This window comes from Cyprinus carpio, chromosome A19 (assembly GCF_018340385.1).
Source record: "Cyprinus carpio isolate SPL01 chromosome A19, ASM1834038v1, whole genome shotgun sequence".
NCBI lineage: Eukaryota > Metazoa > Chordata > Actinopteri > Cypriniformes > Cyprinidae > Cyprinus > Cyprinus carpio.
Window position 1 is genome coordinate 15,806,257 of NC_056590.1, and position 27,094 is coordinate 15,833,350.

At 36.6% G+C, this 27,094-nt stretch overlaps 1 pseudogene; it reads right to left on the reverse strand.

The window, feature by feature from the left end:
* The window catches only part of LOC122148817, a 94,271-nt pseudogene that overhangs the window by 52,070 nt on the left and 15,107 nt on the right, over window positions 1-27,094 (reverse strand).

Below are 27,094 nucleotides of genomic sequence, written 5' to 3' on the forward strand. Positions count from 1 at the left end.
TAACTCCTCTCATTGGTTCTAATACACACATGCAGCTGGGATAATTGGGAAAGGAAATTCACAAAATGACATCGCAAACCTGCTTCCGCCACATTCAATGCATTTTTTTTCTCTTCCGGCCGTGTGATCGGCACAGTACAACTCATTATTTTCAAATAGCCATCAGGGGCAGAGAATACTTGTATTCAAATCAATGGTCACATATTAAACGTACACAAGAGCTTGACAGGGTAATAGAGAAAGTGTGAGTGGGATACGTAGAGAAGGAAAGAAGAAGGAGGGGGGAGAGCCGGCAGCTGAGCTGGTCTGGAGGATTAGGATGCTATGTGGATCATTTCTCTCAAATGCAGGCTACAGGTGAGCCACTTAACCTAGGCATTGCTGACGATCAGCTGGCATGATGGAGGTCAACAGAGACACAGATAAATCACAGAACAGATGATGCCGGGTTCACCACCCCACTTTCAGGGCACTGCTGCGTTTCCAACACGCAATCTGGGATCATCACTTTCGTTCATGCTGACATGTGGAGGTGAGTGGATCTGATTTCAGGATTTCTGTGCTACACTTAACCCTGGGGTTTTTTTAACCTTGGGTTAGGGCCACTTTTAACCCTGGGTTAACCAACAATTCACACTAATTCGGTGGTTATAATTGCTTTAGCCCTGGTGTACAGTATGAAACAACACTTCTAGTATGTTACTGTAGGGTTCTTTAGTGACAGCCTGTGACAGCTTGTGTTTAGATTCGGCAACAAATAGCGCTGTAGATCACTCAAAGTGGAAAATGCTTCTATTCCGCATTTTTCTTTCTATTTATTTTTTATTTTTTTACAAATTCAGCATAACAATTTGAGTGAAAAGTTATGGAAAGAAAAATTATACATTAATTAAAGAATGTCTTAGTGCAGAAACTTAAATATGCCTTTTTATTATTTCATTTTTATTTATTTTAAATTAGTCAAAATCCTAAACTGTTTTTTATTAATTGGTTTAAATTCAATTCTAAATTCTTGTTTTTCAATGTGGATGTTTAAATATTTGGGGTCGTATGATTTTTTAAAAAACATCTTTAAAATAAGTTTTATTTTTATGCTTACCAAGATTGCATTTTAACAAGCATTCCGTAAAACTAATAGTAACACAGTAATATTGTGACTTTATTATTACAATTTAAGATATCTGTTTTCTTTGTAATATACCTGTATTTTAAAATGTAATTTATTCCGGTGATGCAAAGCTGACTTTCAGCAACATTACTTCAGTCTTCAGTGACTCATGATCCTGCAGAAATCATTCTAATATGCTGATTTGCTGCTCAAAAAACATTTACTGTGTTTCTTAATATTTTTTTGGGAACCATGATCATTTTTTTCAGGATTCTTTCATGACAGCATTTATTTTAGAAGTATTTTTTAGAAGTATTTATACTGTACTGTCACTTTCAATCAATTTAATGTGTTTATATATATATATAATATGCATATAAGGATGTTTACAATGTCTTTGCACTTTTTAAGTAAATCAACACATCACATAGAGCTTTAGTTACCAACCCAGCGCTTGAACAGTGTTCAACATGGAACATGATAACCCAGGGTTCAAAATCCAATATGGTATATGAGATACTGAGTGTGCTGTCAGGGGAAGCAGCTGTGATGAGCGTTGCACCGTGTTGAACGTCACCGGTTGGTGTTACAGATGTGTCATTTTCTGGAAGTCAGCGTGGCAGGTGTCTTAACGTATGTGATGGAAGTCAGTCGCTGTGGTTGTGTTGTATTTTGGTGATGTGTGCGGTGGCAGGTGCAGGGACTGGGGAACATGGACAAGAAAATAGCAAACAGGAGGTTTTCTGACACACTGCTGTAGGTGCAAGCCGTTTCTGCAATTCCAGGTTTTGTAACATTCTGTTTTGCTTCTGAATAATTTATCAACACTTTTAAATAAAAACGCGAGTCAGGAAAACGAGGAGAGCTCAAGCTAACCCTTGTGTATTCTCTATGGTCTCATTCTCCTACCCGACTGCACACGGATTTCATAGACTTCTGTTGAGAATGAGATTAGGTCCACGGATACAGAAACCGGTTCCAGGTTTGAGTGGGCGAATGTCATGTAAATGCCATTGGGGAAATCGATCCAAAGGGAGACCTTTTTCTTGGCTACCCGTGAAATTATCACACACAGAGTGAAATGCAGCACTAAACAGACATTCAAAGGTGCATAGAAACACATACACAGGATGAATTAAAACATGCTCTGACGAGCACGGTGCTTTCATTCACACAGACACTGAAAGGCTTTCATGTGATGACCTTTTACATACTGTGAGCTCCATCGATAGGTGGAGAAAGAGAGAGAGAGAGAGAGAGAGAGATCTCTGTGTGCATCCTCTCTTAATTAAAATCCTCTAATGCGGCATGCTGAACGTTGAGAGTGGACCAATCACAGAGCTTCGTTCTCAACATCAATATTGAACAGCAGCATCTCCTAAAGTCCTCTCTCTGGAGGGCAACAGTGTGCTTGTCTAATGACTGACAGCCATAACAAACACCAAGCCTTCATTACACTAATTCTTAGCCACCTATTTCATCAATCAGTACACCACATTATCCTGTCTCACCCACTAAAGACTAATGATATCCACAGACAATACCTGTTCCTTTTACATGACCAGTGCATTCAATTCCAGAGCTTTCAACAGTTCCTCTAGTCTGATGCTGTACATTGTCATTGTTTAGATCTATAAGCGGCTTGTTACTCATGCTTGTTAAGGCAAGCATCTCTATAATTATTGCTCATACTTAGGGTTAGTGATTTGAACAAGTATTAAGTATTAAGCTTCAATGTTTAACTCATGCCACTGCTAAATGATGCTTAATGATACCTCAAATTTAGCGACTAGTAGGTGAGTGTCTATTACTTTTCTAAAGAAGAAGACTTCGATTTTTTCTTTGTGGACGATAATGATTAAAAAGACTTGCATTGAAAGAGGAACCTAAGCCTTAACTAGGTACTTGAAGATTATAGAGGAGATGGACTTATTTGATTGGGCTTGCAAGCAACCAATTAGCAACCACCACCAACACCCTAGCAACCGCTGAGCCACACCCTAGCAACCACACAGAACCCCTAGCAACCACAATTATTTTTATATATGTATCTATATCTGTGTGAAATCAAAGTAAAAAAGTCTGGAGAGTTTATATGCCTGACTGGATTCTAGGGTATTCTGGCTGGTTGCTAGGCATTTATTTATACATTTAGATGTTGCTAGAGTGTTGTGGCTGGTTGCTAAATGTATCTAGTGTGATACATTGTTGCTATGTGTGTCTAGAGGGTTGTGGCTGGTTACTAAATGTTTCTAGGGTGAATGATATACTGTTGCTACATGTGTCTAGGGTGTTGTTATGCATTTATTTATAAATGTAGGTGTTGCTAGAGGGTTGTGGCTGGTTGCTAGGCTTTTATTTATACATTTAAGTGTTCAAGGATGTTTTAGCTGGTGGTTAGGTTGTTCTGGTTGGTTTCAGTTACATCGAGGGTGGTCTGTCTTTTTGCAAGGAGTGGCTATAAACCAAGGAGTTGGTTTCCTTGTTGCTAGGCATTGTTAAGGTCTTCTAGTTGCTTGTTAGTTGTTGCAGGATGGTTCTAGATGGCACTAGGCTGTTCTAATTATTGTTAGGCATGTTAGCGACTTCTAACCGATTGCTAGGGTGTTCTGGTTGGTTTTTAAGTGTATCTAGGGTGATTTATCTTATCGCAAGGAGTGTCTTGGGTGTTATGGCTGGTTGCTAGGTATATATTTTTATACATTTTGGTGTTGCAAGGGTGTTGTAGTTGGTTGGTAGGTTGGTTCTGATCTTCTGGTTGTTAGGTGTTGTTAGGTTGCTTTAGATGGTACTAGACTTGTTCTGACTTATTATTAGGATTATTGCTTATTCTGAGTGGTTTCTATGAGTATCTCTAAATGAGTTTTTGGATGGTTTCTGTGCATGTTATTTTAACATTTAGATGTTGCTAGGGTGTTCTGTCTGGTTGCTATAGTCTTCTGACTGTTTTCTAGGTTTATCTTGGGTTATCTGTTTTTCAAGGAGTGGCTATGGTTTTTTTTACTGGTTGTTAGGTGTTGCTAGGTTGCTCTAGGTGTAACTAGGCTATTTTGACTGCACTAGAAACTAGTCTAGGGTGATCCGCCTTGTTGCTAGGAGTGTCTGGGTTTTTTTGGCTGGTTTCTAGGGTGTACTGGCTGGTTTCTAGGAAATGTATTCATACATTTAGGTGTTTCTAGGCGGTTCTAGCTGGTTGCTAGGGTCTTCTGACTGTTTTTTCTAGGTGTATCTAAGGTTATCTGTTTTGCTAGGGGTGGCTAGGATTGTTTGCTTGGGTATCTAAAGTGATCACTCTTGCTGCTAGGAGTGTCTGGGGTTTTTGGCTGGTTGTTAGGCATTTAATTATGTTACGGTGTTGCTAGGGTGTTCTAGCTGGTTGCTACAGTCTCTATATATAGGGTGATGTGGTTGTTGCTAGAAATGTCTAGGGTTTTTTAGTTGGTTGCAAGCCATTTAATTATACATTACAGTGCTGCTACGGTGTTCTATCTGGTTCTAGCCAGTTACAGGCATATCTACAGTGTTTTGCCTTGTTGCTAACAGAGCAATTCTCATCAGCATCATTAGCATTTTGTGTCATGTGACTTTATAGATGGATTGGCTCATTTTTTGCAACTGAATGATTTCCATCTGTGGCCAAAGTAGCCTTAAGTAATGACACACATTATGGATTAGGCAGTACAAACGTGATCTGTAACACTTAAAGGTACGTATAGATCAGTATAGCCACTGCTGTGAATGGAGGTAATCATGGCTGCCGGCAGAGGGAGGTGGTGGCAGAAGGCATGTGATAACCTGGGAGTGTGTTTCCAGCCAGGTAACTGTGAGAAAACACCATTTACTGAGTAGATGTAGTGCAGAAATCATCAACTCTTCCCATCCCTCCTCCTAAATTGCTTTTTCTCTTTTTCCTATCCTTTCTTTTCCCTCAACCCCCTACTTTTGTGCCCCCCTCCTTCTTTTTTCCTCTCACTCCCTCTCTCTCTCTCCATCTCATTTCCCCTCCTTCATTTTCATCCTCCTCTCCTCTCTCATTTACTGCCGGCCGGCCCTCCATCACCCTCTCTCTCAGTGTGCAGACATCACTGCCATATTGGGACACTGACACCTCCATTAATCAATTTAGCAAACACCACGGGCTGATCTGCACACAGTGTCACGCACACGTGCACATGCCAAAACATTCAGGACGAGTATCTACAATTCATTCACCTCGATCCGGACCTGTGGAAGTCAAGGTCATGCTGTGGGAGAATCGAGTCCCGTGGGAAATCTATATGTAATCTCAAGCAGTGGCATGTTGGATTATGCACCTCTGGATGATACAATCCCGCTTCCTATGGTGTTAATAAAAACATTTTTCATATATAGCATATGCATATTTATAGCATACAGGGGCTCTCATCAGTCAGTACTGTATGACAGACAGTCTCATTTACAGGAAGTACAGCTCTCTGTGCACTCAATACTGCCATCTTCTGACATGATTTTAGTATTGCATTACCAAAAATAACTTGTCTAAAGCTGCCCCCTTCAGTTTGGTAAAGACACTGCTGAATGAAATGCTGCCCCCTTTTGACAGGAGGGAAGATTTTTCATCTAACTCTTTCTCTTGATTGGGGAAATTCACAGTTCTTCACACTCAACAATGCCACTGCCAGGTAGGGATGAACACCATAAATTCCTTGGAAAAATAAATGGTTTCAAAAAACAATGGAGCTTGTTTAAGATTAAAAACCAGAGGAATTTCCAGCAATAAATAAATAAAATAAAAAAAAAATAAAATATTTAAAAAAAAACTACTGAATATAATGTAATTTTCAACAATTAACTGAATGTTGCATTTAAATAAAAATATATTATAATTGTTCTAATTTATATGAAATGCAATTAGCTGAATTTTACAGTGCTTTTCGGCTGACTTAATTACACTTTCAGGAAAAAGGTACAGTGACAGCTTTTGTACCTTTTATCCGAGAGTATAATTAAGTGGGCCAAAAAGCACTCTAAAATTCAGCTAATTGCATTTCATATAAATTTAAATTATAATATTTTTATAATATTTTTTAATTGAATTAAAATTAACAAACCATATTTCAAAAACAGTAATATAAATAAATAAATAAATAAATAAAAGCAATTGTAAAAAATGTAAAAAAATAATAATAAAAATGAAATTACTTACTATTTTACTGTGTTGGAAATATGGGTAAAATATACTGCTGAATGTACTGACATGCATTTGTGGTAAACTAAAATGTACATTGATATAATGTACATTATATTCAAACTTTTATGTCATCTATTCAAATATAGAGTAATTGTAATTAATGTACTGATGAAGTTGCAATTTAGTACATTTAAAAATATGTGACCCTGGACCACAAAACCAGTCTTAAGTCGCTTGGGTATATTTGTAGCAACAGCCAAAAATACATTGTATGGGTCAAAATTGATTTTTATTTTATAACAAAAATCATTAGGATATTAAGTAAAGATCACGTTCCATGAAAATATTTGGTAAATTTCCTTCTGTAAATATATTAAAACTTAATTTTTGATTAGTAATATGCATTGCCAAGAATGTCATTTGGACAAATTTAAAGGTGATTTTCTCAGTATTTTGATTTTTTTGCACTTTCAGATTGCAGATTTTCAAAAAGTTGTATCTCGGCCAAATATTCTCTTATCCTAACAAACCATGCATCAGTGGAACGCTTATTTATTCAGCTTTCAGAAGATTTATAAATCTCAATTTCAAACAATTGACCCTTATGGCTGGTTTTGTGGTCCATGGTCATAAATATTAATGTTAAATGTAACTCTCTTTATAAGTACACCTAAGTGGCCTTGTATTTCATTAATATTATCTGTGAGTACAGATTCGAAGTACACTCAGTGCAAAGTCAGTACAATTAAGCGCACCTCTTTTTCACAGGGGTTCTTAGTTGCTAAAGAGCACTGGTGTATCTGGTGTAAAAGTGGAGGGGACTAGGTTGTGGCGAGGATGGTGGGTCGTGAAGTTGTCATGGCAACCACATACATTCCCTTTACTGGATGCACTGGAAAAAGTAGCTAGAAGCAGGAAATATGTACATATAAATTAATTTGTACGGAACATCAGGCTTCAGTGTCAGCTCTCACTCATTCGTGCGCATTTTATGTTAGTTTGTTTTGTGACTGGACACATAATGTACAGTAGTCGCATAATGCCAACAGTGCATGTGCAGCAGTGGTACAGTAGGTGTGGAACGGGTTCGGCAGTGTATGTATGTTGCTAAGCTGTCTCCTGAATCAAGTTCGCATCAATGATCATTATTCAGATAAAAATATTTTCTTTGAACTCAACTCAGACTCTGATTTCTGCAACAGAACACAATTTAATGCAGATTTTTCACAGCCAAGCAATCTTTGCTGTCTTTAACACACAGTATGTCTATTCCAAAAGCATTCTATTGTATTTATGCCTTAAATATATAGAATTGTTAACTTCTGGATAATTATTTCATGTAATTTGTGTGCTTAACTCATCATTCATTCATTCATTAGAGTAGTATATTTAATCTAAATGTGTAAATATATAGTTTTTTTGTTTTTTACTTCATCTCGATTCCATAATATAAGAGTGTGCATGATCCAGAGTGAGTGGTGTTGCACATAATTACATTGGATATTGTTTATAAATCTTGATATGTGTGTGACAAGGTTTAAAGATCAGGCCTGTCTTACTGTCACGAAAGTATTTTGTGTTACATCAATAAATTACATTATGAAGAACAACAGATTTTTCAATGGTTTTCAAAAGGTGGAGGGGACAGAATCAACTTTGGCAAAAAGTTGTAGGGACATGTCCCACCTGTCGACAAAACCCATCACCTCTTGGGAATTTGGTGTAAAATGGAAATCCCAAGTTGTGGGATTCTTCTGTTTGGAGACTTCTGGATTATTAGTCCTTTTATAAAGTTTTAGTTTATTGCAAAGTAACAATGACTCCTCAGTAATTACAATACTGGTCTTATACATAAGAACACAAAACATTCTTACCTGTATAATGTCTGTCATCTACATTAGAAGCATAACACAGGAGAAAGAGAATAACAGAATTATAAGTAATGAATAAAATATAAATCTGCTCTGAGTTTGAAAGCACACAATCACACTAGTACTCACAGTGGCAGACGGGTTTGGGTGAGTCCCACTTGCCCAGTTTAGTGCACTGAGTGCTGTTTCTGCCCACCAGGAGGAAACCCTCCAGACAGCTGTAGTGCAGTATGGTGCCCTCCACCGATGGGCCTGGAGGGTGTGTTTGAAGATTGGGGGGTCACAAAGACGGCCGTTTCATCCGTCCAGAGACGTCCACACCCGTGCACACGGCAGCACTGAAGAGCACACACATGCCACAGCGAAGAGTCAGTTATACAAATATATGCTTTTCACAAACTGATCCTTCAACACATCAATGATGCTTCAAAACTGCTGTGTTGACTTGATGCTAAAAGGTGGTTTTATATATTTGTTTAGGATCTATGTTTCATGTGAGCAGACTGGAATCTTGCTTGTTCTTCTGTATCTTCAGGATACACTAATTTTTAAAAGTTTCAGCTAGGACGACATTCAATCAAAAAAAGCGACCAACATATGTATAGAAAATATTTATTATGTATATTTCTATTGTGCATATATTTTCTATATTTAGAAAATTTCCACAGATATACATCCCTATGCGGCCCTTATATGGAGTCAGTTTGAAAACGGCTACAATAAGCATTATGCTAATATTCCATTTCAAACATCACCATAATCATTAGTCACTTCATTCTGAGGTAGAGTTAATGTATGGTAATTTTAATTATCTTAATTCAAGAACAGATGTCAAAAGAGAAAGTCTGAAAACATATACGGCAGGTAAACGTCACCATAACACTTGTGACTTGAGTACAAATTTTAACACTGAATTATTTTTTGATGTTTAAGACAAGTCTGTCGATGGTTTAAACATACCGGTGATAAAAACCGGTTTCCTACAGTTCACACCAAAAACAGAGTTCACACCCAAAAGGACACCCTACATCATTTACTTATAATAGTCTCTTAAATGTAGAAACCTAAGCCATGTGCAGACAACAACAGCAGAAAAAAAGCACCAATATAAGAAATAAGAATATAATAAACATGGGCAAACTAAACTAAAATGAAAAACTGTAAAATAAAAAATAAAAGCTTATTCATATATTAAACATAGCATAACGGGATCTATAACGAAAATTACTATAATATAAATTAATCTTAATAATTAACTGGATCTTATAAATAACAATGGATCTATGGAATCAAACACTTCTTCTCTAACTCACATTTCACATTTCCATTCAAAAATGATACTTTACACTACTCACTAGTTCATTTAGACCTCATTTGCAGGTCAGTGTGACTTTCCTCTTTTTTTAGTGAGCTTACAAGATATGAAGCTCCCATATGAATGTTTATGGCATCACATCACTGACCTAAAGCAATGTTTTAATTATTTTTATTTGTGAAGATGGATGAACTTGACACCAGGCTGTCATATAAAGTTACTGCACAGAAAGCTAAAAAAGTAATAAACGTGCAAACAATTCACTTTCACTCAAGTCTGTTTTATCTAGACACATTTTAGACCTCTGCAGATAACAAAAGGCAGAGTTGAACTTACAGCATTTGCTGGCGCTGGTTCAGGTCATCCATGTGAGACAACCGTCAGGGAGACACTTCCCTGACCTTTGGTCCCACGATCACTCTGTTCCCTCTGCAGATATACTCGATTTCATAATCCACAGGCGGCAACACCTGAAACACTGCGGATCTGCATGCAGACAGAGAGAAATTTATATTTTTTCTAATAGAACCAAATAAACTGAATACTAACTCCAACCTCAATATTAAATTGAATAAATATATAATAAAGACATTTATATAATGTTACAAAAGATTTATTACAAACTTATTAAAAAATACAAATAAATATTCATCAAATAATACTGAAATAAATTAACACAGCTTGCACAAAAATATGAAGCAGCACAAATGTTTTCGACATTGATAATAATAATAAATGAGCAGTAAATCAGCATATTAGAATGATTTCTGAAGGATCATGTGACACTGAAGACTGGAGTAATGTTGCAATGGTACATTTTAAAATATATTAATATAGAATAACAGTTCTTTTTTAATTGTAATAATTCTCAAGATGTTACTGTTTTGACTGTATTTTTAATCAAATAAATGCAGCCTTGTTGACACATAAGAGACTTTTTAAAAACATACGTAAACAGTAGGTTTCCACTTGTCACATCTATCCCCCTAGGACACATACAGATACGCATATTTAATATAATAAAATGACTGATAAATTCAATCTTCACACCTGTTCCTGTGTCAGACCCCTGTATCTGATCCCTCCGTCTCTTGGCGGGCGAATGATAGCACAGCCTGATGGAAAAGATGTGTAAATAATCAAAAGATAATCATGCTTTCTGAAGGGTGTCTTTGAATCATACTAATACACTCACAGAAAATGCTACCACCATTTATCACAAACTGCAAAACTCATTTTGACCATTAGATGGAGGACTCTCCTTTCTGAACATGTGAGCAGAAACAATAGGGGGACAGCCATGACAAGAAGCTCCAGTGAAGCCTGAGTCCTTTATTCATAAAATTTGCTATTCCTGCCAATATGATAAATAGGATGGCTATATATATATATATTATATATATATATATATATATATTATATATATATATAACTATACAATTGAATCTACCTTCACAGTGGCTTCCACTATGAGGAGCTATTGTAATCACAAACTACAAATGTAGCCATATATAATAATAATAAACTCAAGAGTGCTAATTTTTCAGTATGCTGTGGATTTGCTGTCAGAATAAAAGAGCGGCCTTGCTGTTACAGCCTGGTTCACCTACAGTGTCAGCAGCTATAATTACAGCCATCACCAAGCCCAGGCCCAGGGGCAAGACAGAACCAGAAAAAAAAACGACTGCGTGCACTTGTGTGTTCACACGTGCATGTGTGTTTGTTATTGTCATTTTGTGTGTGATGGTATTTTTAGGGACAAAAACATGAGCACATTATCAAAATCAAATGCTGCCATTGGCTTGCTGTCCATCGCAGCTTTGAAGAGTCGTCTGAAATGCTGCCTTTACAAAGAACCAAAATAAGTTTAAGTTTGAACTGAATTACTAACAGGAAGTGAACACAAAAAACTACTAACTGAAATAGAAAATAATAAATGATAAATCTAGTAATATAAAAAATAAAAATGACTACAGCAAATACTGTAACAAAATTACTCTGAAAATATAAAAATAATCTAATTTAAAACATTAATAAAAACTAAAACACTATAAAAATGCCTTAGATGTATACTGTATATGTTTATATGTACATACAAATGTGCAACTGCACCAAATTGCATATTTTTGCTCAGTTTTTTTTTTCATTAAAAAAATTACTATTATTTCATACATCAGATTTTACAGGGTTAAAGTATGAATGCAACATCTTACATTTATAACTGCTATAATAAATACATAGTATAATACATGTGTGAACAGAAGTGTAAAATAAAGTGCTACCGTACTTACTATATGTGGTGAAGCCAGTAAATTATGCATAATTAGAACTAACCCTAAACCTATATTAAGTACATGTAGTTAATTAATATTACTTAGTACTTATTTGTGTAATTACACTGTACACATTGAGTTTGGTTACAACCATAGACAACCGTATTATACAACTGAATTTCCTCCTAAACACATGAGAATGTAACAACTAAAGTGTCATGAAATCTGTGAAATTAGTGATTTAGTGCATAAACAAAACATGGTACCTGGTACCTCAGTAGACTAATACATCTCCATCGTTAGTCCTAATGTCAAATGTCAAAAAGAGTTAACAGCTATTAGGTTAAACTGTTGGCTTCCATGTTTACTATACCACTTGACACATAGCGTTGGCTATAGCTATTGCTTTGTTCGGTTATCACTCCTAAAACTTTGCAGTGTGTATATGTTTGATTTATAATGACAGATCAGGAGATGCACTATGACAAGGGATATTCCACAGGCTTTTATTGCTTTTCAACAGGCCATAGAACAGGGAGAACCTAAAAACATAGGCGTAACTTCCATTAAACTGTAAAGAATCAGCAAAATATTCGCTCTATATGAACAATTATGAATAAAAAGAATTTTCAAAAAACTGGGTATGATGAGGTGACATTATTCTACTCACCCTTCAACTACTGATCATTAAAAGAAATTTGAAAGTGTGAAAACATTAACAAATTACTTTCAACATGAATTACCATAAAAGCTTGATTATGTCCGCAGCAATGTTACGGAGGCGTTAAATTTCACTGTAGTAGTATATGTCTTTATTACATAACGATTATATTTGAAAGCATCAGGGAGAAAACAAACCTGGAAAGAGACATGAGGATTTGGAGAGGAAAACAAGAGATTCTTAGTTCATTCCAATTAATTATTCATGGTTTGTATCATGAATTAAATTCGGGAGAGCATACAACAAATGTGCAGTATATGTTATCTTTTTTCATACTGTTACAACAGAATACAAAAAGAAAATAGAAAGTAATCAGGAGAAAAAAAATAATGCAGTGGAGTGAGAGAAGCTCTTGCCATTGACATTATTGTTATATCACGTCACATTAAAATACCAAGCGTTACATTATTCTCCTGACTTCTGAAAAATAGAATATGAATGAAAATGTATAGCTCATTCAGTCAAACTGACGGATACGGATTATTTGTAGCAAACGTTATGATCTGAATGTTTTTTTTTTTTTTTTTTCTGTCTTTTTGAGTGGAACTTCCCCAAACCCAAAGTGCCTCCCATAATTTAAAACGTACCTAGGCTCTATTTTTTAAATAATAATAATAATTTCAAAAATAAAAATGACAAAAACACATAACAAAAAATTGTATTGTTAAGTGTTTTTTTTTCTATAATATTACAAATGAATTCCTATATGTAACATTATTTAAAAGAAAAACACAAATTACAACTGAAAACAGGAAATACACATGAAATAAGCATTTATTAAAAAGTTAAACAAATCCACATATTAAAAAAGAGCACACACATACACACCAAAGCTTTCACACACAGGCTTCAGTTCTCTCTATTACCTGTGGTTGTATTACGTGAGGCCACGGCAAGTGAAAAAGACCCGAGGAGTAGTGACAGAATAAACCAGAGGGCCATTATTCCACCCTGCAGAATGAGAGAAAGAGAGAGGCACTGTCAGAGGAGAATGAGTGAGTGTGAAAACAGAGGGTGGAGAGTGTGATTGTGAGATGAGTGTGAAGGGGTTCCTGAAGGACGAGAGGAGAAAGGAAACTGGTGGAGGTTGAGAAACAGAAGTGCGGCGAGGAACAGATCAGAAACGGCACTTGCCGGACAGACGGCCCTTTTGAAATCTCTGAACAGCTGATCTCCTCTTCAAGATTCACAGTTAGTCTACCACGACTGTCCAAATGAGTCACTCGCAGCAGGGTGCCTTCCCTTGCTCAGCCTACAGATCTGCTTAATATCTGCATCAAGGTGCGAGCACTGCCCAGCCTTCCCCGTCAATATTCCCTTTCCGCCTAGCTGCTTTCTGACTCAGACACGCCAACAAGCATTCACGGCTGGTGTAGATGGAGGAGGGCAAGATGAATGATAGCTGCTTTTTCAGTCCATGGGTATTGTGTATTTATTGGTGTTGTTTGTGATGACATGGGTCCCATTTTACACTTGTAGCAAGCATATGTATAGCAACTGAGATACATATAACAGCATGCACTTAAGCCTTGAATTTAATTAGCTGAGTGGCCTTTCAAAATGTATAACATATTTTAAATGCACTTTTTTTTGCGATTCTTTCTATATATTACACTGTTAAGGCAGAAGAAGGCAATTGACTCAACCAATTCATTCAATACTCATTCAGGGCAGGAGTAATTGAATGATTGACTCAAATGATTAATCCAATAACACAGATTCATTCAGGAACGAAACAAAGCACTGTCTTGATGAGTGAGTCATTAAATTATTGACTCTTTCAAACCAATTCCTTTAACAACACTGATTCAATTCAGGAACAAAAGAAGCAAATGTCTTTATTAATATGTAACTGAATTATTTACTCAACTGATTCATTCAACAACACTAATTCATTCAGGAATGAAACAGATGGCTGTGTTTATTACTGAGTCATTGTATCGTTCACTTAATCAATTAGTTTGAAAACACTGATAGAAACAAGCAACTATCTTTACGAGTAAGTTATTGAATCATTGGCTCACTTGATTTATTTAACAACACTGATTTAATGAAACAAGTAACTGTCTTTATGAGTGAGTGAGTCAATGAATCATTCACTTAACTGATTTTTTCAAAAACACTGATTCATATCAGGAATGAAACAGCGAATGCCTTTATGAGTGAGTCAATGAATCATTCCCTCAAGTGACTCATAAACCACTCTGATTCATTCAGGAACAAAATCCCTCACTGCTGTGCTCGGATATGCATGACGATTGATTCTGATTTCCATTCAACAAAAATAAACAAAATAACTAGACATACTGTGTATGAAATGTGGCTGAATTAAGGAAATCTTCCAGCAATGAAATTGTAATTTTGTGTTATTTTTTAACAGCTGGCGAGTAACTCAAGTTTTTTCTTACAGTTGGAGCTTGGCAAGTGTTAATTTTTTAACCTTGTTGACAACATTAAAAGGTTCATTGAAAGCAAGATGTAATAGCAGGGCATGTTCATGTTCATAAGCCCCAATAATGAGTGTGGAATTGCAGAGGAAGCAAAAGAGAAACTTGCTTCAAAGAGCTGAAAAAAACCATAGAGAGACAAATCTGGGACATAGAGCACGTAAACCGCCAACTTCGTATGAGGAACTGGGGCCAACGCACACACACATGCTCACATTAACTCACACACAATATGATTAGACAGCCAACAATCAACTAGGACTAATCTACATAAATTAATTTCACCCAAATGATATGCTAATTTGAAATACAGGTAGCAAAGCAGGAAGACTCGACTCCACCAGAAGGCTTTACACTTTCTGTGCTGCAAATACAATGGAAGCAATTTCTAGAGATTATTCACGGCTTCTAACTGTTCTCAAAGGAGTATGAACGAGAATATGAGCCATAACACATTTCATCCCACACTATAAAAGCAGATGAGGCTTTCCGTCGTGGGAGCGCTATAAAGACGGTCTTCACATGAAAGGCAGGTTAGGATTAACTTAGTGGATTTAGGCAGCACAAGGAATGATTTTCATGAATGCAGTGAACATATGGAGTTGCTGTACAGCCTTGGCAGAAAAAAAAAGAAAAAAAAAACAGAACGAGGGAGAGAAAGAGAGCTAGTGTGCTGCCTTGCAGTCTACTGCTTACATTGGCAGCTGTCTTCTAAGGGGCTGTGCACACAGGACTTGTTCTTGCGTTTTGTCTGCACTAATTGTTGGTCTATGGGAAATAAGGAACTGGCAAACATCTTTGTCCGTTACAGCACGTCTCACACCACAAGCGTGCAATTTTTAAGATGTCAAGATAAAATAGTTTACACCATGCAGCACTGTAAATCAGTGTGGGTTTAAAACAATGGCACAACCGGATGAACATGAGCACTGCTTACACGTAAACATTTCAAGTGTTTTTCGGGTAGTTGATGTCCATGAGGTATTTTAATTAATATCGGTATTTTAGATTAAACATATACAAAAGTGCATGGAAAAGTATGTTTAGGAAAGCCATTTATTATCATTTTTAAAATACTTTTTGCCTTCAATGGTTTTATTTTAAATGGTCACGCAGTGTGACAAATGAACATTTTAAAAATGCAAATATTTCATGTAGTCTTTCAAATTATATCAGCTCATTAAAACTGCACGCATAATACATAGCAAAATGCCAGAACAACAAATTGCAAGAAGTATTTGATGTCAAGTAAGCTACCCATTAGCAAAGGTGTATGGGAGTTAATGCTGCTATAAAAGTGCCTTCTGTTGAATTCTGTCATGCTCCGTCTAGCTGTTTTTAATGCTAGGATGTGTCCTGTGTGCATGGGCCCTAAGGCATCATCCTAATAGAAATGTAAACACATACAGTAAGTGACTGATTTAAAATGCTCTATATAAACACACACACCGTATAAAGAGTTCTTCACGTGAAGCACACAAGAGTTTGAGGTTAGCATGCTGCTAAGCTAACAAAGGGATACTTTAATAAGCATTAAAAGCACACAAAATATTTGGTAGTATTATTTATTTTTTTTTTTTTTTTATTTTTTTTTTTTATCAATACTATGCAATACTGGATGAAATATAGGTATTTTTTTCTTGACTCATCCACCATTTTTTTCTCTTAGAGTTTGTCACAATGCATTCTGAAATTGTAATTCATGTAATTCTGTTTTAGAATTCGCCCAAAGTGAGGCATAATATTGCTGACTACATCTAGGAACAATGAAGCTAATGAAAAGCACTTGCTGTGCAGGGTGAATGTATTGTACACACACAAACACACACACACAGTCTGACAGTGGCATGAAGACTGGGCTCCACCTGAGGCGGAAAACTGACCACTTGGTAGCAGGCTCTTTCTCATCTATCTCCTCCTCTTTCTAACATGTTCCCTCTCTCTCTGGCTTGCTTTTTTTTATAGGCCAGCATTGTTTCTTTTATTGCGTTCTTCCAAAATCACTGCTATCTTTCTCCTTCCTCCCTATTCAGTCTTCTTTTATCTCTCTACAGAGCAATTACTCTCAATCTTTCCCCCCTCCATCTTTCTAACTGGCTTGTCTCATGAAAACAACAAATCTTTCACTCAAACGGTTTCTCACACCATACACTCATTATAGTGTATCTAGTGCAGCTTGATTGCAATGCAAAATGCTGAAATCACACCCATAACCCCTGCACATTTTCGATTTACACCACCTTATAAAACACCTATATTTTCAAGACAAAAGGTACCCAAAGGTACCATTTTAGGCATTGGTCATTGAGAAAGACATACTGTTTGCCTACTAATCTAAAACTGGTGTGTAAACGTCCTCCTACTTTGAGTATGGTGGCTACAGCCCTGGCATGCACACATTCATCCACATTCACTTGGTAAATGACAGGTGACAATCTCTATATGGACACTGAAAGCAAAGCACATCTCTTTTTGACTGGAAACCAAAGCCGAAAACTGCCTAATTCTGTTGCTAGGCAACCATTCATGTACCCTCCTTCCGTTTGCTCTTTGACTGCTCTCAGACTTTCTTGATGTTTTAACCCCCGGTGACACGCTGTCTCCTCCACGCCTCTGTAAACGAACCCTCTCACCCATCTGACTGCAGAGGTGATGAGTGAACTCGCTGCAGTGTATCATCAGCGCTTCATCTAGCGTGAATGTGTGGATTAGCTGTTTGCACCTGTGCAGCTAATATTACCCACCATAGAAATAGTATAAGCATATAAATAAGCATGAAATGTGGGATTTAAAAAGGGCAGGGCTTAAACTGTCAGAAAAAATTGCCAAAATGGTACCTTTTCAGTATATAGCAGCTTATCACTTGGTCAGTAACATAAAAAGGTCAACTTTGTACCTTATGTACCATTTAAAGGTGAATAGTAGTACCTTAGAGTAGTAATATGTATACTTAAAGTGATAGTTCCCCAGGTCCCACCATAACCCTTGACTTACATAAGTAATAAAAAAAAAAAAAAAAAACATTATGAAAGTCAGTGGCTACCGTCAACTGTCTGGTTATCAACATTCTTCAAAATATCTTCATTTACGTTCAAAAGAAGAAAGAAACTCATAAAGGTTTGGAGCAACTTGAGGGTGCGTAAATGCAGGCCAGGTTCTACGGGGGTGCTAGAGGGTGCTAAGCACCCTCTAACAAAATCAAAAGCACCCTCAGTTAAAGCTATACTAATGGTATTTTATTGCAGTTTTGGTTAAATATGTATTGATTTATTTTTTGCGCTCTGGAGATCGGTTTCTGTTTCAACGTGTATTTGCAGCGTTGAGCAATGGAGCTAATCACAGACATGTCTGTTGATTTCTTGAATCAGAGGCCTTTCAGTTAGAATCCCCTCAAATCTCGTTTTTTGTTGAGGTATTGTGTTCAGCACAAATCATCTCATTATAACAAAGTGTTGGCGTGATGTAAACAAGAGATTCGTTGTGCAGCGTAGAGAACTTTATTGATAATGAATCTGAGATCACCATGAATTACAGTAAGATGAGTGACAGCTTTTCTGGAGCCGGGCCTGCGTAAATGATGACAGATTTGGTGAACTATCCCTTTATGGTACTATTATGAACATTTTAGGGGTAAATAAGGTACAATGTTGTCCTTCTAAGGGTGCTGCCCCAATGATAAGTGGTTGTGCTTCTAAAGGTACAATTTTCGCACATTTTTTTTTCAGACACAGTGTAGCAGCATTGACACTGGATCTAACAGATCCATATGATTGGATTAAAGTAGATTTTTACATTGTCTGAAGAAAAATGTGAGCAGTGTTTTCCAGCACAATACTTGCTTCCTCAGTTGCTAAGGTGTTCTGAGTGTTTTTTTTTAGCACAATACTATGTGATTACTAAGGGGTTTCCTAGTGGTTCTAGGACATTTTGGGTGGTTTGTAGGGGGAACTGCTTGCTGTTCCAAGTTAAAAGAGTCCACCCCTAAAGCACACAGTATAGTTTCCCTTGTTTGTGTTCCAGTCAGTGGGACGTAATTTTTCTCTCTCCCTCTTCTGCACATTCTGTTGATGTCCAAGCACACATCTGTGTACAGCCTGATTTTTTGTGTCCAGACTTGTGCCAACAATAGTGAATGTGCGAGTGATGTTTTGACCACTTTAAAACAAAGGTCCACTAGTGCGCACCAGTGTACCCACACTCACTTGGTCAATGGAGTATGCTTTGAAAGGCTTGTGTGCTCAGCTGTGTGTGAGACAGAGCGGAACATGGAAAATAAAGTACACCTGGGCCTTTAGGTCTGTGATATTCTGGTCTCTAGATAACTTGCTGAAAAAAAAAAAAAAAAAAACTAAGCTGGTTTTTGCTGTTGTTTGCAGGTCCCAGCCTGGCCAAGCAGGGTGTTTAACTGGGTGAAATAGCTGAAAAGTGCCCACAACAGCAAAGACCAGAGTCTCTAAACATCTAGTTTGCCTCTTTGAGTGCAGGGCAATGAGATTTTTACCCTGCACGGCTCTTACCCACTGGTCTATATTACACTCACCTCAATAAACCCCACTCTTCGGGTCCGTGGCTGGGCCCCAATGTGAGTAAGAGGCATGATTTCTTTCCTTAAAACAGTTACATGCAAACCCACCCCAAAGCTTATTTCACAAGTCAGCTCGATCACATACAGTAGTTACCTCAGAAGATAAGTTCAGACGCCATGGATTCTGTTCAGACTTCAGAAATATCATTGATGGATCTGATTGTGACAAACAGTTATGCTATTTTTCAGCATATACAACCGTTACTTCATTTATATTTTGGTATTTTTTAGACTTTCTACTAGCAGTAACAGTAGACATTGTACCATTATACCTTTTCATCTGCATGCCAACTGCCAGTCATTGGAGTATTAGAAGACTGTCTATTTCATATCTAACATTTTATTTTCATTGTCCCCCAACAGACATGCAAGTACTTTGTACTTTGCAAGTACATATCAACTTCTACTAACCCTAAACCTAACAGTCTACTAATAGTGTAATGAGAGTTTGTTGACATGTAGTTGCAAAATTACTTTCTAGGACTATCAAGATAAAGTGTTACCCAACGCTATACTCTGCTATACTCATTTGGGTAATGCATTACAAGTAATGTGAGTTATGTAATCAGATGACTTTTTTCAGTGGGTAACAGATTACTTTTAAATTTACAACAAAATATCTGAGTTTTCACATAAGTAAAGCAAGTTACTTTGTTTTCCAATTTATTCACTGACACCTCTCTTGTCACCGTTTTGAGAGAAATTGGGAGTGAGGTGCAGAGGCAGAGGCACTTAATTCAGCCTGAGGCTTATTAATTTCACTTTTGATGTGAAAGGGCCTTTACAGTTGCCAAAACCTTTTGGGGTTTTTTGTTATTAAAAACAAATAAGCAAGCACAGCCCAAGTAAAAAAAAGAGTAAAATGTAATGCATTAATTTCCATAAAAAGTAATGCAATTCGTTACTTTTTTATGGCGTAACGCAATATTGCAATGCATTACTTTTAAAGTGCCCCGATTATGCCATTTTTAAAGTTCCTAATATTGTTCTGGGAGTCTCCTACAATAGGTTTACATGCATGCAAGGTCAAAAAACGCTTTAGTTTTCTCAAAATATGCATTTAATATCATCTCATTTTACAATGATTCTCAAACTATTCGTTCTAATTGTAAGCAGTTCTAAGATTCAGTCTCACTAAACCACTTTCCGTGAGCCTCCTCTGCTCTGATTGGTCAGATGGCCCAGTCTGTTGTGATTGGTCAACTGTGTACAGCGCATTGCCATAGTTCCGTATTTTGAAAGCTCAATACAAAATATAAACATCTATTTTTTATCATTCTTACAGGATGTGATTCAGTGGAGCCAGCTGGTCCAAATAAACTGGGTACTGAGCCAGTTTTTCAAGAGCATAGGACACAGCATCTTCTCGACAGGATGTTTACCACACAAACAAGCTACAGTGTTTGAGAGAAGGGTCAAATTGTTAGCGGCCGGCCAATGTAGAACATAGGTGGGCATTATGCAAATGTGTTACCCGATGACGTGTAGCTGTAACAGAAGTGGGATTTGAAATACTGACGACTCGTTTAGGCTGTTCAGAGTTGATTCTTCATTTTGGGAGACAATAACTTTTATATGATAAATTTTATCGTGCACTTTCGGCTTTACATTCACATACAGCTACATAACACACTGCATGAAAAGCAATATTCGAAATGGCATAATAGGGGCACTTTAATTAAAACTTTCCCAAACACTGGCTACACTAAGGTTAGGGATTAGAATTTGTTTCAGTATGACCAATGAAATCTACAGAATCTGCTGTTGGCGGGGTTAGCACTGAACTGGTTCATCTATGACCAATAGTAATAGTGATGACTTGCCTTAGTAAGTACCAATTACACTTTGTAGAGTACAAATGTTTTCAATAAAACAAACAGGGAATCATCAAATGCCCCTAATGGGGATGATCCCTTTGGAAACAGATATTAGTTAGCGATGATCGCTCCCCAATGTAGCTGCTACACATGGTCTGCTGCTGTCACTTCCTGTGAAATGCACAATGAATGATAGAAAACTGTCACTGACCTCCTCCTCACCATCGACCTGTTTGCTGACTGATAAGAGCGATGAAGGCCTGACAACCTGACTGATGTAAATCTGGGTGGGAGGAGCACAGGAAGTGAGTGTGTGTGCCTCTTAACAAAGGACACTTATTCTCTGGGGCAATTCTGCTATGCACGGTCATATTCATTTGGGAAAAACAAACGGAAGTGAGGTAAACTCTTTATTCCATGATGCATCTCAGCGTAAGCCGCCTTCCTCCTCTGTTAATGCGCCTAATCTGCAGGAATTCAAAGGGAAGTTCAAAGATGTCAATTCTAATTCCTCCAAAATCACAGGAGATGTCTGAGTTTGGAAGCTCTGCTGGTGGAGTACGTGACCAGACATTGAGGGATGTAATTCAAGCTGGCAGAATGTGAAGCCAATAAGCCACAGCACATAACACAGTCAATAATTATTGGGTGAAGCCTTGCTGATGTATCATCCGCCCTAGACCTGGATCTATAATAGCACATGTGCAAATAGACTGTGATGACCTCAAAACCCCACGATATACACACAAAACCAAGTGCTCTGATAAGTACTCATACTTTTGTATGTTCAGACCATACAGATACTGGCTTAGTAGGACACCAGTGAATGCTGGGCATCAGACTCTGGCCCACAGGATGGGTTTGCTTGTGTGTCCTCATCAGGTTTATTTTCACCCAAATGAAAAATTCTGTCATTATTTACTTCATGTATTAAAAAAGTGGTATCACTTTCTTCTGTGGAACACAAAATGAGATGGGAAATAGGTAGAATGAAAGCAAATGCCAACCAAAGGCCAAGCTCCAAAAAAAAACGCCATATGCAGTCAGCGATATATTTAAATATAACGCATGTGTTGCACCAGGTTTGAACGCAATAATGATGCCAAAGCCAACTGGTTCCAGGATTGTTATTGTTTAACTAAAATTAAAATGATTAAAAATCATTGAAATAAAGCTGAAATGAAATAAAATACAAATATCTGATGAAAAATGAAAACGAGAAAAAAGCAAGTCTAAATTGAAGTACTAAAATGACTAAAACTTGAATAAAAATAAATGTATGCTAAATAGAAACATAACAAAATTATAAAATTAAAAATGAAAATGAAAATATAAAAATAAAAACTAATTCAAAAGAGTATAAATGCTATAAATAATACTATTATATATAATAATAATAGATTATGAAGTAATACTAAAGTAAAATTAAAATAAATTTTCGTACATGATTTTTTAAATAAAATTTCACATAAATTCCTAGCTGTAATTTAGAATATGGACTACAATTAATTTTATATAATATTCTTTTTTTTTCAAATTCTTTGTGTGTAATATAAAGTAATATATAACTAATATAAACAGTTCAATTATAAACAATATTTTGAATCATATCCAATACATTGCTCTAAATTCATTAAGGATGTTAACCCATTTAATCCCATCGGTCACAATAGTGGCAATAAAGAAGGTTTTTGTTTATAAAGCTCTAAAAATGTTACTGACTGGTGTTTTAGTGTATATCCTGCAAATATAGAAAAAAAATAAAGGGTTTCAATTAAATATGTGCAGGTTAGAGCAAATTGGCACATGACCAGAGCAGTTTTTATTCCTGTTTGCAACCATGAGAAGATGATGGCTGCATCAAAGCTCCAAAACAAAAGCTTAGTAATGTATGTTAACATAAAGATATGACAAAGATTTTTGATTATTTCAAAGGATTACTAATCACACATCATTTGGATATTTTCATATCTGGGAAAAAATTGGGATTAAACGGATTAAGGTCTAATATCTGTTTAAATCTTCCGAAAATTCGGACCCAGTGCTCATTTCGTTGAGCTCAAACCCCCTTGCATTTAATTAAATGAAGAGCATGTAATTAAAACAAATAATATACTCTCACAAACCTATAGCACACAGACTTATTTTTAGAAACCTCCTGACTGAGTCATCATAAAATTGAAAGTACTTTATGACTAAGACGGTGGGGCGGGGGGGAATGGGAGGATTAGATCTGCATCAAGATACATGATGCAGCTCACACAACTCTCACAGTGCCAAAAAAGGAAGAAAAAAAAAACTTTACTTGGAGAGACATGAAGCACAAAGACACTCTAGGAAACAGCGCGACACAAACATACACTGACTCCCATGGAGTCGCACGAGTGAAACCCCAACAGGACACATGCAAACCCATGCTGTGACACATGCCTGCAAGAGATCAGAGACGCAGGCCACCGGCAGCAAAAGAGGAAGAAGAGAGAGAGAGAGAGAAGATGCAACGTTGTAATTCCTCAATCAGTGCCATGAGGCATAGAGGTGTGAGGTGTAACAGGGCGGCTTATTGACAGATGTCTCATAAAAGACTAAAGCCCGGAGCCTCACAACACCACACACATATTAACACAGGGGTGTGACAGTGTCCCGCTTTCCTTCTACAATCTCTCTGACATTTCTGGGTAATTCATCTATTCTACAAGAACCGCACACTGAAATTTCAACAGGAGGTTTCTTTAATGTGCTACCATGCATACAAAACAGAAAAACAAGAGTGCTGTCATGCTGTCTAGTGCTTACATAAGCAGCTTCCTTCTAAGGCATGCTAACTGTCATTTATATTAGCTTTGTGATTGACTGAATGTTCTGCAGTGGCAGCAACTCAACACATGCGCCATGAGAAATAGTGATCATTATGTGAAGCAGATTTAATAGATGTTTCACAAGGGATTGCAGTCTTTAATGCAAAAATGGACTGTCTGAATACTCAGCGGCCATCTTGGTGATGCCTCTGAAATGCTATTTTCTGTGTGTGAGCACAGCTTCTGCCTACTTAAATGTTTGTCAAGATTATATTTCAATCATTTATTTCAAATCAGAAATGGAACCATCTCTTGTGAAAAATTATATTTTGTATTGAAAGTGCACTTTTAGTGTACTTCAATGAAACCTTAAAGGCATATTTAAGCATATTAATAGGTCTATTAAGGAAATAAGAAGCCACTTAAGAACACTTAAAGAGAGCACACGCTGTTTTTAAAAAAATTTCATGACTGTTTTTTAACACACTTAAATACTTTTACTTAAAAGCTTTTAATTTTCCTTGTTTTAAAAACACTTTTTGAATGTATTTTGATGACAAAAACACATGTAAAGTACTTGTTTATAATTTCAGTCGTGTTATTCAATATTACATTTAAATTGAATTTGCATCTTAATCACTACAAATGTGTAATAACAAATATGTTTAAATACACGACTTACCAGCTTCAGTAGAATTGACTCTAAAGTATATTTTAGTTTAACATAAATGTTTGTCAGAACAAAACAGTATTTCAACAAAACAATAGAAGCAATTATGAAATTACATATACTTAAGTGGGTGTGAAGTTCTGATAATTGCATTTAATATAAATTTAAACTAATACATTTAAATTTAATTGCAATTAACATGCAGTTAAGTGTCCAAAAACACTACATTCAGTTCATACTTAAGTAAATACTTTTTTTAAAAAATACTTATGCTTGCTATAGTAAACAAACAGTCAGTGTTGATATCAAAAAGATGATTTGCCACTTTAAGATGGGACTGTTTTGATGTATTCAAGCATTAAGATGTCTCCAATTCATTTTCTATAAATGGTCTGTGTCCTTCCCTCTAGTGTCTCTGTTGTAAAAGCCGTCTGATGTTAGCATGTTGCTTATTCTAACAAGCTAATGCCCCAATGCTCTACTAAGCATAAACATGCATAACACACAAACATAAAAGTGTCAGTTTATTTTTAATTAGAAATTAAAGTACAGTAGTAGTCATTTTTTTTTTCTTGTTGTGCATCTTGTTTTATTTTTTTTGTTGGTGTTGTTTTCTTTGAATGATACTTGCAATGTTGCCTTAAAAAGGCTCTGAAATGAAGTGTCTTCAGTCAATTCAGAAGAGCTTAAAAATACCGTTAAGGTTGGCAGTCAAATGTTCATGCTGTAGTACAATGGATGTGATGAACAGATGGTTATTCTGGTTATTCTTCATTTAGTCTCAGACGGCACGCCCACAGTCCGTTCAGTGATTTGTCTGATGCACACTGCACACAAAACTGGCAAGTGCTGGCTCAATATGATTAGACAGTATCTATGCCATTTCCGGGGGTAAATGCACACAATGTTTTAGACCACTTGGATATAGAGATGTGTTGAGACTGAGAAGGCACTTTCAAGCATTCAATTTGCCTGATATCTTTAAAACATGTCCAGAGTAGTCAATAATCTAGTTATCCGCAGAACTGCATTGCATATAACAACTTGCTCTCTTTGTTATGTGTGCTAAATAATCAGTTTTTGTGGATGGACAACATTTCTGATCACAGAGTCCATCTGTCATTCTGTCAGGCGGTCTCTTCCTGTCTAAGTGGGCGGTTCTTGGCCAGAAAAACCTGCAAACTGGACCAGACTTTATGCCTCAATTCAAAGTCTATGCAAGAGAATATTCTTCATAATAAGAGGATATAGTAAACAGTTTAAATTTCAGTCTGTTTCTCACACAAAGCTATCATATGGCTTCAGAAGACTTGGACTATAGCACACAAGTCATAAAGGCCACTTTTATAATACTTCTATGGTGGTTTAGAGCTCGATTCATTGTGACTGCATGGAAAAGAGCAACGGGTCACGGGGGAATTAAGAATGTGTAACTGTGAAACACTGCACCCACTGATTATATTGTTTATATGCATGTGCTGCGTTGTTTTGCCACCAAATTTACTAAGGAATTATGCAAATGCAACAAAACTCACCCTCAAAATTAGAGATGATTTGCAGTTTTGCACCTGACAATAATACGTCCTATGCATGGAAAATGCACCAAGACGATGACTGAATGGTAAAGTTTTTCAGGTGAGGTTCTTATATAGGATGACTTCTGAAATACCTTTGCCTTGCTACAATTACTGCTGCCATGATTACTAAAAAATCTACACATATTCCCTTCCAAAAAGCCCCCATTATAGGAAAATATTCCTGATGTTTGTGAAATCAGGCACATTCTATAATGAGCCTAATTTGCATCGAAAGGAAGAATGTTTGCCAAGAAAAGAATGACTTAATTTTAATGTGCAGCCTGCTATACAAGAGTATACCTGGTAAAGTTTAACTGAGGTCTGTGTGTGTATGAATAATATGTGTTTGTTTCCCCCCGTCCAAACACATAAAAGCTGTTATTAGTGGATAATGGTGTTATTGATGGAAGGTGTTCTGGTGTTGTTGTTTTGTGATTAGTGTGTTGTATGGTTTTTTTATAAGAATATGTAACTACTTTATGAGTTGGTGTTTATTTCTGCATATGAAAATCAAGCATGAAGGTCCACCCCTAAACATAACCATCTGTGGACCAAAAGCAGATTGTTTGAAAATGTACGAATAAGATTTGTAGTATGAGACCTTTTTGGTACAATGGCTTGACAAACAAGCTGTTGTTGACTCGGGTTGCCTTCAAACAGCAGTACTGCCTGAACCACTGAAAATTTCAGGTAGTCACTTTGGTCATAGAATACAACTGTCACTCCATTTTAACGGCTGGTA